At 43.8% G+C, this 15,527-nt stretch overlaps 1 protein-coding gene and 1 long non-coding RNA gene across 4 annotated transcripts in view; one reads left to right on the top strand and one right to left on the bottom strand.

Annotated features, from left to right (window-relative positions):
* The window catches only part of MAPRE3 (microtubule associated protein RP/EB family member 3), a 52,328-nt gene extending 42,495 nt beyond the window's left edge, over positions 1-9,833 (bottom strand). For 2 of the 3 annotated variants that reach the window (XM_012788199.3, XM_012788203.3), the window contains exon 1: positions 9,661-9,833. The gene's annotated coding sequence lies outside the window, so the exon portion shown is untranslated. Of the gene's footprint in view, positions 1-7,676; positions 9,161-9,660 lie in introns of those variants that run through there. The other variant, XM_012788201.3, reaches the window with a different exon arrangement.
* The window catches only part of LOC105884385 (uncharacterized), a 174,527-nt gene that overhangs the window by 141,107 nt on the left and 17,893 nt on the right, over positions 1-15,527 (top strand). The gene's annotated exons all lie outside the window — the stretch shown is intronic.

The raw sequence follows: 15,527 nt of genomic DNA, 5'->3' as shown, positions 1-15,527 counted from the left end.
ATTTTATTTTATTTTTTTAGAGACAGGGTCTCACTCTGTCTCCTAAGCTGGAGTACAGTGGCATGATCATAGCTCACTGCAGTCTCAAATTCCTGGGCTCAGGCAATCTTCCTGCCTCAGCCTCCTGAGTACTGAGTAGCTGGAACTACAGGCATGAGCCACTGTGCCTGGCTAATTTTTTATTTTTTGTGGAGATGGGGATCTTGCTATGATGCCCAGGCTTGTCTCAAACCCCTGGCCTCAAGCGATCCTCCTACCTCGGCCTCCCAAATTGCTAGGATTACAGGTGTGATCCTACTGTTTCTTTTGGTTACTTCTTTTCTTCCCTTCCCTGTTGTCATTCTCTGGTGACCATCCATTATCTCTATTTTTCTCTACCAATTTCCCCTTTAATCCTATTCAATCTGGCTTCCATCTCCTATGTTTTACTGAACTGACATCCTGAGCAATCATCATGACATTTTTCTAGTTAAATCCTTATGTATAGTTAAAGCAGCAGCACTGAAGCTCTCTTCTTGATGTTTTTTCTTCCGTTGTCACTGAACCATCCTAAATTTCACCACATCGCATCACTTTTTTCCAAACTACGGACAATTATCAAAGCTTATCATTTTGGGCTCTGATCTTTACACTCTGCACTTAAAACCTCTAGAGAGAACCCCTTGCAGGGAAGCCGGCCCTCCTCTGCATCACTGTCGCCCACGTGTACAGCTCCATTCCCAGCTCACCCCAGCTCTGGTTCCATGTGGTCACTCCACTTGGATATTCCCACTGCCACACCCCATTGTCACATTGTTTCTAGCTCTCCATGTCTAACACTAAACTTAGCCCCAAACCGTCTCTTCAAACTTCCTAATTTTTGGTTAATGTCACCAATACTCTCCAAAACTCAAAACCAGCGTGCACCCTTGATCTGGTCAGGGTGCTGTGATCACATCCTCGCCACACTTGCACCATGCCCATTCCTTGCTGGCGACTGCACATTGCCTAGCGGAAAGCCTCTCTGGAGTTCTGTCTCTTCACACCCTGCTGGTCTTCAAGGGCAGGTTCTGCTTACTTCGTGACATCTTTTCCAATTATTCCAGTTCACAATGGTTCTTTTCCTCTCAGAATCCCTTTGGAATTCAGACTCTGTAGTGCCAGCGGCACCCAATACATTGTTCTTTTAATTTCTCCAGCCGACTCTTTTACTCAGCTGTCCTCTGCCGAGCTCCCGTGTCATTCTGCACACCCAGTTACAGTATGTCTCGCTATCTGAAGTCTTGCTGGCTCTCACAGTCCGGGTGACTCTTCCTCCTGGGCTGCCAAAGCACCCTTTCCCATCACTGATGGGGTTTCCATCCCCTTATGACATAGTAACATATAATTCTATGTCCAATTCTTCCACCAGAATGTTAGTTGAGTTCCTACGTATGTCTGACATACGATGCCTTATACCATAAAGCGCTAAAGATGTGTTACTGACATGCAATATTGTCATATACACTAATATTCCACACATCCACCTTATCTTCCACACCAGACTACACTCTCCTCTTGGACAAGGGTTGAGTCTCATTTCTTTCATATCCCATAGTGACTAATAATACACAAAACAAAGAAAGGACTTGGTGAATACTTGTTGAGAGCATGCTTAGAATAAGGCCTTGTGAAGACAATATGCACATTTATAAGAGTAATCCATAAACCTGGAAACTATACTTTCTGGGGAATATAAATCTTATCAAGTTGTCTCAAGACACTGCACCCTGCTAATTTGGGGCTGGCATAACACATCTCTGTACTTAGCCGTGGTCCTGTCACTTAAGAGTGTTAATAGGATGCCAAAACAGGGAGCTTTCAGCTATGAACTCTACCCATCTAAAATCAGAACAAATCAAAGAACAAATCAGCGTCCTTGATAAGTGGCAATAACCTGCAAGGAGGGAGGGGTGTGGGGTGGCTAGCTGCCAAGAGTCTGCAGAAAAGTCTGGCCACACAGAACATATTACACCACTGCAGATAAGCCTTCAGTCAAACACTCCTCACGTGGGAAGGGATATTTAATTTCATCTAGTGGTCCAAGACCTGCCCCTTTCACATGGCAACACACATATTAGTCCCAACTATAGTCTTACTGACTAAAAAGCAGCTAAGATTTCATTTCTTACCAGTCAGTAAATACCACTTACATTACAAGGTGACCAGGACAACAATGCCTTCTAGATGACTGGCCTGGTGTGGTAGTTCACGCCTATAATCCTGGCACTCCCTGGCGGGAGGATTGCTTGAGGCCAGGAGTTCAAGACCACCTTGAACAAGAGCAAGACCCTGTCTCTACAAAAAATATAAAAATTAGGCGGGTGTGGTGGCACATGCGCGTAGTCCAAGCTACTCGGGAGGCTGAGGCAGGAGGATTGTTTGAGCCCAGGAGTCTGAAGTTGCAGTGAACTATGGTGACACCACTGTACTCTAGCCTGGGTGACAGAGTGAGACTTGTCTCAAAAAAAAGATGAGATGACTCCTTCTCTGAAAGTCACTCTCTCCAAGTGGTGGAGCTCCTCCAGCCAGCCATACCCAAAGACTTGTTCACTAATAATTCTAGGCAGCAGGAAAGGCCTCCACCCCATCTGGGACAAGTGTTTGGGTAGTCAGAACCATTTGGAAGAAGAGGCAGATCCTGCTTAGCAAACATTTATCGCAGCACAGGCCAAGCTGTGCGACAGGCCATATGTCCCTCAACTCTAAGTCCCAGATCCCCAGGAGGAAGCCAGACACATACCAGTGCTCAGAGTTGGGCAGACTCCACCACTGGGCCATCGGGGCAATACACAGTGTGTGTGCGGATAGGAAAGCTGAGGCAAGAGGACAGCTGCTGGACCAGCCCCTCCCGACACAGTCAGCAGCTCCATGTACCTGGCCTAGCTTGGTCCTGCAGAGGGCTTCTGCCCATCTGGTGGCACCCAACTTTCCCCATCCCTAGGGAAAAAAATGGGGCCTCCCAGCTGATGGTTGAACAGAATGTGACAAAGGGCACAGGGAGGAAGGAGGCTGTAGCAGGCCTGGGCAGAAATTTTTAAAACAAATAGCTCAGCCAGTATACAACCACCTAAGCATGAGATAAAGACTCAAAAAAAAAAAAAAAAAAAAAAAAAAAAAGGCCCCTAGAACACTGGAGAAATGGAAATCCAGAGAATGTGAAAAGACACAGTGGAAAGAAAGGCCTCCCAAAACAGAGCCCTGTGCTCCATACAAGGTCTTACTAAAAAACCTGATAAATTTAAGCAGCAAAAGTTAAGAGGCAAAGAGGACTACTTTAAGACTCACTGTCTTTTCATATATTTTTTTTTTTACATCTTACTTGAATTGAGAGATTTACTTCATTTGGATGATGGACTATGGAGCTCTAGGCCATGTTTCTAAGTCACATGTCTACACAATAATACTTCAAGCACACTCTTGTTCAAAGAAGAAATAAAACAGCCATCTAAAGAAACACCTTTGACAGATGTTTAGCATTGATCATGACAATAGCGAAACTAAATATAATAATTAAAAAATTAATTATCTTGTGATTTTCTCAGAGATTGCCCTACTACATGGAATCTATTAGTTACTAGTTTAAAAATGTTGTAATTAAGTTATAGTTGATAAATGTAAAAAAGCTTAGAAAACACTGAAAGGCACTAAGAAAACAAGCCATTCATTTGTAATCCCATTACTCAAGATAATCATAATTTGGCATATGCTTTTCTAGTATCTTTTCATACTTTATAAATATGGCATTATCCTTAACATACTATTTTGCATCCTGCTTTTTTTGCTGATTATATAAGAAGTACTGATGTCAATAAATATTCTTCTATAAGTTTTTAATGCCTATGCAGTATTTTATCTGGGTGACCTGATCAATTCCCAGTTGTTTACTCTTTTGGTTGTTTTCAATGTTTGATATTATTAATAATGTTGCATTAATAAAAATCCTTATACAAGTATTTTTATATACACCTTTGATTTTCTAACTATTCCTAGAATAGCAATTTTGGTCTAAGGATATGTATCCTTTTAAGGCTTTTGATATATATAGTCAAAACTACTAGGCAGATTTGAAGCCACACTTCTTGCTCAGTTATTTTGAACATATCACACAAGTGGTATGTATCTCCTATATATAGGAAATAGTTATGGAGAAAAAAATCATTTTACATGGAGTCAAAACATTTTAGACAGGCCAAGTCCTTATTTACTTAAGGCAAATGAAGCATCTAGAGCTTAAAATACTGATGTTATGCTAAATAGTTGGGTAACAACATCTGGTCAGTTTAGCAAAAGTGATACGGCATGGTGCTAGTGAAAACAAGATCTGGGCTTAGGCTAATATTGGTCAGTCAACTCTACACAGAGGAAAAACCATCCTTGGCCACAAGATGCCTCACCAACGTTGGCCAATTGTCACACAAATTTGTGCTCTTAGCCAAAGGGAAGATTGGGTGATGGAATGTGCATTACTCAGCATAACTCATCCTAACTCCTGGGTAAGCAACCCAAAGCACATGGCTAAATGATAGGTGTGTCATCTTTCTATAATAAACAGGATATCCAGCTAGAAAATACAGCTGGTCAACTTATGATAAAATCAAAAGCCCAAAGATCTTATCATAGTTTATCTGTGATTCCTATCAGACGCAGTTAACAAGTCACTGTGTGAAAGGTGTGCTGTACCTGCCAGGTCTGATCTAGAACTCAGCTACTTGAACAGAGTGTGCCAGCATTTCAGCAGGGATACCTTTAAACTTCAAGACCTCTTGACATTAAGAGGCATGGATTTTTCATAAAGGTCAGATGCCATTTTCATCAATAGTTGAAAATTAAATTAGCTTATTATAATAGTAATGATTGCTTCAGCTGGTCAAGAGAAGGGGACTGAAAGCACTAGGAAGAGGTGGTGAGGTAGGTGGTCAGCTAAGTTTCTTGGGCTGCCAGGGAAGCAGCTGCTTTGGAGGGTCTTACACTGACTCAAGGGTCTGGTTTTTGGTACAAACTGCTTTGGCCTGCTTGAAGCAGTCTAACCCTGTCTGTCCCATGCATTGGAAGCTCCAAATAAAAGCATTTGCTTCTTTTGAACCAAAATGCATTTACTGAACAATTCGCTATTTGATCTTCATTAAATCACAAAAGCATACCTGCTTCTTATAGCAAGTCAAATATGAAAGCATATAAACTCAAAATTCCCCTTTGAGTCTCCTTTTCCCTCTCCCACACCCAAATTCCACCTCCCAGAGGTAAACACTATTGTGTCTATTTTTTCAATCTTTAGATGGCTATACATGGGTATTTTTCTTCCCTCATGAAATTTATCTAGGAATTCAAATTCATTTGTGCTGTCCCACCTGAATGGCTTGCCCTGGCTCTTTAACTGCTCGGTGGTCTCTGTCTTGCCTGTCTGTAGCTGCCCCCATCTAAATGACCTTCCTTTTCCTCTGAGATTTTCCTCCTTATATGAATAGCTCCTTCCCGCTGCCCTCTGCATCTCGAGGGTGCAGAAGCTGATTTGAGCAAAGTCACCAAACTATACCTCTAACAGCAGAGGAGTGAATGAAGGCCATGTGAGCTCCACTCATAAGCAAGAGCACGGCAGCTTTTCTATTTCAAATTAAGATTGCTTCCCAAACTGGCCTCCCCCAAGACACACCCAAACACACCAAGTCTGTGCTCTCCTAGAGCTCCTGTCCTGCTGCTAGTCTTTCAGACAACCAGGTCAGCTGAATCCACGGAAAAAAAGGGGCATTTCATATACTCCTATTTTGGCAGTTGAAATAATACCTGTGCCAGGTCTTCACAGGACAAATCTCTCTGTGCATGTCAAACATACCAAGAGGGCTGCCAAGAGATGGGGGCTACTGAATTCAGGGTCCAAGATGGACTTAAGTCATGATAAAATTTTGAAAGCATTATTTGTTATTTCATATGTTAGTAAATATAATGATTGCTATCTCTTATTAAGCAAGTCCTCTACATACTTTCTTTCATTTAATCCTCACAACAACCCTGTAAAACAAATGGTTGTTATTCCAGGCTTACCTATGAGGAAATTGGCACTCAAAGGTTACATAACTCGCCCAAGGACACACTGCCAGGAAGTGGCAGGACTGGGATTTGAACTCAGGTCTGTCTGCTACCAGAGGTCAGACTGCCTCACTTTCCCCAGGATAGGGCTTAGAAGTTCTTATGGCGACAGGAACTACAAAAGGTTACATTCTGAGAGCTTGGAGAGAGCTGGGAGATAACCCAGCAGCTGCACAACGTCTGTGCCCCTCCTCTCAGCCCCCTTTCCTCCTCTCCACCTTGCTTTCTGGAATGTGGCAGCTTCACAGATAACAAGAGAAGACTTTAAATACCCAACTTTGCATTTGCTGTTAGTTGATGCAAATTGAAAAAAGAAAAACCTTCCTGAAGTCAAAATGTATGAGGAAAATTATTATTTTTAAGGTGACAAGAATAAATATTTAATTAGATAGTTTGACACTAAATTTTGCCTGACTTTGCAACATCTCGTATGATAAAACAAGCTCTTGTCTACAGGGCTAATTACAGACTATATGCCACTTTTATTAAAACCCCTTGGATCATTAAATATGAGGGATGAAACAATGTGGCATTGTAGAGTAAATCTCGTCTGGAAATCTAGAAATCTAATCCTGACTCAGCCACTAATAACCAACATTCATTTGCACAGCGTACACAGTTTACAAAGTGTTTTTACATACTTTCTATATCAGTTGGGTGACATTGGGCAAGTGACTTAACTCTTGGTGTCTCATGTCAAAATCTAGAAATGAAGATATTAAACTATATCATCTAGGGTCCTCTCCAGTTCTAATATCCTCAAGGAGGGGGACACATGGCCTTAGGATCTTTAAAAATGTGTCTGTAAGCAAATCAGGGCAGATGCTTTCTGGTTTAAAAATTTTTTATTTTCTGTTCAGCTTCTGAAAAATGTTACGTGGCCAAATTCAGGGATAGCTCATAAGATGTTTGCTGTCAGCTACTTGGCTCAGTTTCTGGAGAGTACCATATTAAGACCAATCACCTTACAAACACAACCCCATAAAGTGGGCTGGCTTGGAGGAAAGACTTGAAGAAACCCATCTTCACAATGCATGCACTCTACTCTCAGGATGGTAGGTCAGGAATAGCATCATCACACAAGAATATTATAAATACCATGCTTTCTCAATTCTAAGACACACAAATCCCTTCTTCGCGTCTTGCCACTTCCTGACTGTTTTAATGTTTCTAAAATTAGGATGCGCCCAGGACTCAACACATATATTTTGATCTGGTAGTGTTAAATTATTTTACCTAAAAGCTGTGGGTAAATTGCTGGTACAGTTTAGGATTAACAAAACATAGTCCTACAAAACTACAACATCCATTACATAGATTTAGGTCTAACTTGGTTCAAATCATGTCCCTCTTCCTGATCCTTACAATGACATTCAACAACAGTTGGATAGGCAATGTATAAGACGAGTATTAGTCCTGTTTCCTAATAGTAGCAGTTTAAAAGGCATTCCATCATTATCTCATCAAACACTGGTATGGATTTCAAAGGCAAATTAATCCATATAAAAACCACTCTAATGCTCCGAAAACGTACCACCCCACAGCAAACTGGAAAGGAACATTTTACTCACACTCTCCTGATCTATCTAGCCTTGACACATTTTCTTGCTTCTTAACTCACAACCCTCCACCCCAGTAATATCGCTGATTCCCAAAATACACTCAGCCCAGGAGGAGCAGCTCTCCAGCACAGCTGTCTGCTCCTGCCCTACTCCGGTATTTCGGTGAGCTATGTGACACAGAGGGGACCACACAGAAGGAATGTAACTCTCAGGCCACACAGTTCCCTTGCACCACAGGCAGGTGCATCCCGCCAAACCCCAGACTGGCATTTGAAACAGAAGAAACTGCACTGCTGGATGGGGGCTGTAGTTTTCCTGAACTTCATCTCTATGTTTAAAACTAGGGCGACAGCCGTCTTTGCTACTGTAAACTAATCTGATGGGCATGGGGGCGGGGAGTGGCTCTGAGGCCGCTGCCAATAGGCCATGATTGAGCAAAGTTAAGGGGCAAAATAGTTATTTCTCACTGTTTGTAACCCCAGAAACTCCAAATGAATGGCTCCTTCTCCACGATTTTTAGAAGTGGACCATCTACTCCTTTTGCAGCCTGGAGTAAAAAAAACTTGAAGCCTCCTGTACAGCAGAACTGGCTTATATTTACACATATTTTCTAAAAGCACACTAAAATCTGGAAACCAAAAAAAAAAAAAAAAAAAAAAGAATCAAAGGAAGTTGGCAAGAGGTTCACACACAGTAGTTAGGAGCCCTCGAGTTGAGGCATGTTTATTACATGTTTATTAAGAGCTGTTGTCTGTGGGCACCAACTCTGACTTCAGCTCAGCTTCTGGTGGAAAAAGAAAACTGTTTGAGACCATCCTCTATTCCAAGGTCAGGGATTGCAAGACGGGCAAGTAGATGGGTGGCAAACACAATCCAGGGAATTGTCCAAACATGCTACAACCCCTATCAGGTGACAGCCCCTACAAAGACATACAGCTGCATCAGGCAGGGTGTCCAGGCCTCACACCTACACCATGGAGAAACCTCAATTTTTCTCCTTCCTCTCCTTTCCGAACATGTCATGTTAAAACTCACTATTACCCACTTAGTTACCTCGTGGAATTTACAAGAATACTATATCAAGTCCTGCCACAACCCCTCAATATATGGTGAGCACTTCCTATGGATATCAGGCCTGTTTCCAAACCTCACATTATACCAAGCTTGTATTGAGATTTTTAAAAAATGGATTTAGAGAGTACTACAAAATGCTTATTCACAACACCACACCGTGGGGAACTTGAGCTCCCCAAACGCAACCTTTTCTCCCCTCCGTCCACTACCTCTACACCCCCTCCGCAGCACCAGCCAGGGCAGTAGTGGTAGCCCAGCCCACTGGAAGGCCACCATGCACTGGCGGCGGGCGTTCATTAAACAGTAGCTAATCGTGATGGGGCTGAACCCTTCTCAGCAAAATCTGTTCTGAAAGCCCCGCAAGCTCTCAGCAGCCAGTTAGAACAGTCCAGACCTGCTTCCCCAAACCAGCCGGGCAAGAGCGAGTAAGTAAGAAACCTGAGGCCCCAAGGTCTGGACCAGCAGAATGTTCCCCCTCCCCCAAGTCTCCCCTCGCTCTCTCCCTTGTCACTCTTGCTGGCACTTCACTGGGGAAAACCAGAGAGGCCGAGAGATGTCAGGCCCCGGCGGAGTAAGAAGAAGGGAGAAGGGACAGGGCGGGCAGGAGGTAGTTTGGGAGAAAATACCAGTCCAGGGCAGAGGTGCAGCAGCGCCACATCCAGCGGGAGGACCCCCCAAGGTGGATCGGGAGGGAGGGAGGGAGGGGAGGGGGAGTGGCTGGGGAGGCCCGGCCGGCGAGGCCGCAGGGAGCCCCGCGAGAGGGATGGTGGGGAGTTGGCCGGCGGGGGGGACGCGGCTGCGGGCCGGGGGTGCCGGGGGGCAGGCTGGGGCGGGGGAGCCCGGTTCCCCTCCCCCAGCCCGGGCCCGGGCCTCCAGCTGACTCAGCCCCACGGCGTCCGTCGCTTCGGCCCGGACTCACAGTGCGCGAGGCGGCTCCGGCGGAGGCGGCGGGGGAGGGGACGGGCGGCGGGGGCGCTGCGGCTGCGGCTGCGGCTGCGGCTCCGGCCGGCGGCTCCCAGACAGAGGGTCCTAGCAGAGGCCGCCGCGGTCTCCGGCTTCAACGCACAGAGACTGCGGGGGAAGAGAGCACTGCGCAGGCGCGTTGCGGCCACCGCTGTCAGTCCGAGCGGGGCGGGGCCAGGGCACCCGCCGTCTCCACGGCAACCGGGCGGCGAGCGGAGGACAGCCCCTACCTCCACCTTGTCTTAGCAACTGAGGCGGGAGGTGGGGGCGACGAGAACAGTCCCTCTAGGTTGCCATAGAAACGAGGAGACGAAACTGCCTCATAAATATACGGCAGTACCGAGGGAACGCTCTTACCTTGTCACCATAGCAACTGGGAACAGCCCCTTCCTTTTTCCTTAGCAACAGGGTAACAATTCCTCCACCCTGTCTAATCACAGAAGGAACAACCGTTTACCTCTGAGTCCATAGTAGCTGATGACGAATTTTTATTCTTTTATTGCTACTGCAAAGGAAAAAGTGAAGACTTTTTTCTTCTCTTTCAGCGACATGGGAGAGCTAAGGCTGGGTTTTATCTCGTCTCTCAGTGTGTGGCTTCCAATCACAGCCTGCTTCTCTAATCCCGTAATTCAATTTTCTCTACCTGTGTTAAACATTCCCTTTCGTCTCCTACCAGAAAGTCTACACCTTTACTCTAAAATAGAGCTAACAAAATCATCGATGCACACAATCACTTGAGTTTTTAATACACCTTATTGTCTGTCTCCCAGTGCATTTATAAACAACTCTTCTTTCTTCATCTTGCCCACTACCTGGTTTAGATTTACTTCCTCATAACTAGTTCCCGCTTTGACATGTCCATTCGTGTTCCCAAATTCCCCATTCGAGGTGTGCTTTTGTGGATCTCCTGCATTCTTCTAGATCCCTCCTCTTCCTCTCCATGCTTGTCCTGGTCCTCCACCCCCTGCCCCGGGCTCCAGTGTGCTCACTCTCACTATGATTTCATAGTGCCAAGAAGGAGAACTTTGGTTTCTGGCTCTCCCTCCCTCAGCCCTGACTCCTGTGGATGAATTTCAGTCGCCTCTCTACCCACCTTGTACATACCTTCTTTGCTACTCACATCTTGCAGAATTGTGTTTGTTTTTAATGTCTGTCTCCCCAGTGAGACTATGTGCCCTGGTGGAATTCTGTCCTCTTCATCAGCTCCCTCAATATCTTGCACAGTCTTATAAATGTTTATGGAATTGAATCAAGTGGAAATAAAGATTTTCTTTCTTTTTCATGTTCTCTGGCCTAACTGCCTTAGAGTCTCAGTCAACATTTTCCTTATTATCTTTACACATATTTTGTCTCTAAGGACTATTCTACTGTTATAACTCTCTCACCCCTTGGCCTTCCATCTTAATGCCAAAACTCTGGTCACCTATTCATTGAGATTCTGGCATTCTCTATCGCCTGAATCCTCACTTGTAGCCATAGAGGTGGCTTCTACACTATCCCACATGTTTCCACTAAGGTACCTCATAGGTATCAATGTCCCCCATGACTCCTATCCCCTCCAAGGTCAGTGTAAGCCCTTCATTCCTTACCATTCTGTCATCCCCTAACCCAGCTCTCATCAAGCCTCTTGGTGACTATCACAGGATGCTGCTGGGCTTGTTGACATGCCAGAGATGCTGCATTCTTTGAGTGATTCAAAAGTAAGAATTCATTGCCTAGCATCCTCCCCCAAATCTCCCTGTCTAGCTCCCACAGACCCCACCCCAGGACTATTGGTGTCAAAGCACCCTGACTGAGCCCATTTTCTCAGGGAGAAAGGAGAAGGAAGAATATTACAAATAGAGTAAGAAAAGTGAGGGACACAGCACGTACTCTCTCCTATTTAAAGCATTTCTCAGGCTGGTCACAGTGGCTCACACCTGTAATCCTAGCAATCCGAGGCGGGCAGATTGCTCAAGGTCAGGAGTTCAAAAACAGCCTGAGCAAGAGTGAGACCCCATCTCTACTATAAATAGAAAGAAATTAATTGGCCAACTCATATATATAGAAAAAATTAGCCGGGCATGGTGGCGCATGCCTGTAGTCTCAGCTACTTGGGAGGCTGAGGCAGAAGGATTGCTTGAGCCCAGGAGTTTGAGGTTGCTGTGAGCTAGGCTGACGCCACAGCACTCACTCTAGCCTGGGCAACAAAGTGAGACTCTGTTTCAAAATAAATAAATAAATAAAGTATTTCTCAGAAAGGAAAGTGTTCCTTGTAGACAATAATTCTCAAAACAAATCAAGTGGTTAGGAGAGTAAAAATCCAGGCTAGACTTTTTCCTAGCCACAGAGTTGGAACACTGAAGCTATTCCTAACTGCATCTACAGGGTCTCTGGGTGCTAGAAGGACAACGGGGAAATCTTAGACTGGATTTATCTTGCGTCCCTATTCTGAAGTTTTAGCTCAGCTCCGTGGTTGGAGGTGTAGAATTGGGTGATGTAGACGCCTTGTATAATCCTGAGAAGAGACTATGATCCTTTCATCCCACCCCCTTTTCACACATGAGGTAGAGGACATTTTACCATGTGCCAATTATCTATTGCTACCAAACTTAATCACTCCAATTTAGTGGTTTAAAATAACAACCATTTCATTTTCTCCATTTCTGTGGGATGGGAATTCAGGAAAAGCTCAATTGGATGGGTCTAGCTCAGGGTGATTGCTGTCAAATGGTGGCTGGAACTTACACAGCTAGGGGCTGGCTGGACAACTCTCTCTTCATGTTGTTTAGTTTGGACTTTCTCCCCACATGGTGGCTTCAGAGCAGTTGGACTGTTTACGTGGAAGTTGAAGGTTTCAAGGATGAGTATTCTAGTAAACAAGAGGAAAGCTGCCTCCGTTTTCAGAGTCACTTCCATTGTATCTTATTGGTTGAAAGAAATCTCAAAAGCCTACCCAATGTCAAGGAGAGGGTACATAGATCCCATCTTTTAATGAGAGGAATTTCAAAATCCTATAATAAGAGTATGTAAGTGGGAAATATTGCTGAAGCCATCTTTGGAAAATATAATCTGCCACATTCTGCCCTCTAACCACAATTTGTATCCTACTCAATACATTCATCGCATCCTTTTACATAACAGCATCAGCTTAACGACAGATCTCACCATCCAGATCAAGTCTTGGTGTGGATATGGCTCCTCAGGTCCAGTTCCTTGGATATAACCCCTGAGTCCTCTTGATCTGAAGACCTATAAAGAGACACATTACCTGCCTCCTCTATACCCAACACACAATAGTGGCACAGACATTGGATAATTGTGAACATTCTAATTTCAAAAAAAGGAAAACAGATGGTGCACACATCAGTTAATAGTTCATAGTGACTCTGAAATCCAGCAGGGCATATGTTGCCAATTCCTTGACTAGTGCTCATTCTCCTATTTATTTATATCAGTGTGGCTAGACATGGATTTTGTTCCCCAATGGGTTATAATTCTTTCCTATGATTATTTGTTTTCATGCCCAATTTGTTACAGATTTGGCCAGTGGAAGAAACTTCAAGCTATCTTCTGTGTCCTTTGAGCTTGTACCCATCATTCTTTGAGCACTTCTTTGCTTTCTGGCACAAGATCCTCCAGGCTCATCTTGTACGTATCCTGCTCCAGCCCTGGAATCAGCCACTTCTCCAAGTAGCCATGGATCCTCCTGACTTTACTTTTTCCAATGATTTTTTTACTGTGGTAAAAAACAAGTAACCTACAATTTACCATCTTAACAATTTTCAGGTATACATTCAGTGGCATTAAATACATTCATAATTTTGTGCATCTGTCACCACCATCCATCTCCAGAACTTTCTTCATCTTGTAAAACTGAAACTCCATACTCATTAAACACTAACTCCCTGTTTCCTCCTCCCCTAACCCCTGGCAACCACCATTCTCCTGTCTGTCTCTATGATTTTGACTTCCCTAAGTACCTCATAAAAGTGGAATCACAGGGTATTTGTCTTTTTGTAACTGGCTTGTTTCACGTAGTCTAATGTCTTCAAGGTTCATCCACGTTGCAGCATATATAAGAATTTCCTTCATTTTTAAGGCTGAATAATATTCCTTTGTATGTTTATACCACATTTTGCTTATCCATTCATCCATCAGTGGACATTTTGGTTGCTTCCATGTTTTACTTATTGTGACTAAAGCTGCTATAAACATGGATGTACAAAAATCTCTTCCAGACCCTATTTTAAATCCTTTGGATTATATACCCAGAAAGAGAATTGCCAGATCATATTCTATTTTTAATTTTTTGAGAAACTGCCATATTGTTGCCCACAGCGCCCGTACCATTTTACTTCCCCACCAATTTCTTCACACCCTCACCAACATTTGTTATTTTCTGTTTTTTAAGTAATAGCTATCTTAATAGGAGTGAGGTGGTATGTCATTGTATTATAGTTTTTTTTTTTTTTTTTTTTTGAGACAGAGTCTCACTTTGTTGTCCAGGCTAGAGTGAGTGCCGTGGCGTCAGCCTAGCTCACAGCAACCTCAAACTCCTGGGCTCAAGTGATCCTTCTGCCTCAGCCTCCCGAGTAGCTGGGACTACAGGCATGCGCCACTATGCCCGGCTAATTTTTTTTTATATATATATATCAGTTGGCCAATTAATTTCTTTCTGTTTATAGTAGAGACGGGGTCTCGCTCTTGCTCAGGCTGGTTTTGACCTTGAGCAATCCGCCCGCCTCGGCCTCCCAAGAGCTAGGATTACAGGCGTGAGCCACAGCGCCCGGCCATGTATTATAGTTTTGATTTGCATTTTTCTAATGATTAGTGATGTTGAGCATCTTTTCATGTGTTTATTGGCCATTTGTGTATCTTCTTTGGAGAAATCTCTATTCAAGTCCCTTGTCCATTTTTTAATTAGGTGGTTTTTTTGTTGTTGCTGAGTTTTAAGAGTTCTCTATCTATTCTGGATATTAATCCCTTATCAGATGTGTGATTTGCAAATATTTCTCCCGTTCTATGGGTTGCCTTACTCTGTTGATATTGACATTAGATGCAGAAAAATTTTTAATTTTCATGAAGTCTAGTTTGTCTATTTTTATTTTTGTTGCCTGTGCTTTTGGTATAGTTGCTTGTGCCTTTGCTGCCATACTCCTAACTCTTCTTTTTTCTTTTTCTTTTTTTTTTTTTACTTTATTATTTTGCTGTTTATTTTGAAAATCTGGGTGCAGATGGATAGAGGCTGAAAAAGGCATCCACGACACCTGACTTCTTGATGTTTCTTTTCCCAGTCTCCCTTGCTCCCTAAATCTGTCCTTAAACATTGATGATTCCCAGGGTTCCCGACTCACTTTACCTCTTTTCCCTGTCTATACATATTCGTTGAGTGACCTCATCTATTTATATGACTTCTGAATCCGTATCTCCATCCTAACCAGTTCTCCCAGCTGTCAGACCTGCATATGTAATTGCCGTCTAGACATTGCTAACCCTACTTCCATAGGCACCTCAAACTCAGTGTGCTTAAATTAAATGTATTTACCCTCCCCCCAAACCTACCCTTCCTATATTCCCTATTACTGCTAATGGTATCACTATCTAAGAAAAACCTGGGGCAATCCCTAAGCCACCTCTTGTCCCCAACTCCCAGGATAGTTTCTCATACTATTAATTCCACTTCTTATATGTCTCTCAAATCTGTTCCCTTCTTCATCTCCTTCATCTTCACCACCTCTTGCCTGGGTTATTGCAGAGCAGCCCACCTGCTCTCTCTGTCTCCAGTGTCTTCTCCCTCTAACTCATCACCCACACCGCTGCCAGAAGGCTCTTTCTATAAGA

The sequence above is a fragment of the Microcebus murinus genome, chromosome 3 (genome assembly GCF_040939455.1).
Source record: "Microcebus murinus isolate Inina chromosome 3, M.murinus_Inina_mat1.0, whole genome shotgun sequence".
NCBI classification, from domain to species: Eukaryota; Metazoa; Chordata; class Mammalia; order Primates; family Cheirogaleidae; genus Microcebus; species Microcebus murinus.
This window is presented reverse-complemented; position numbering and strand designations above follow the sequence as displayed.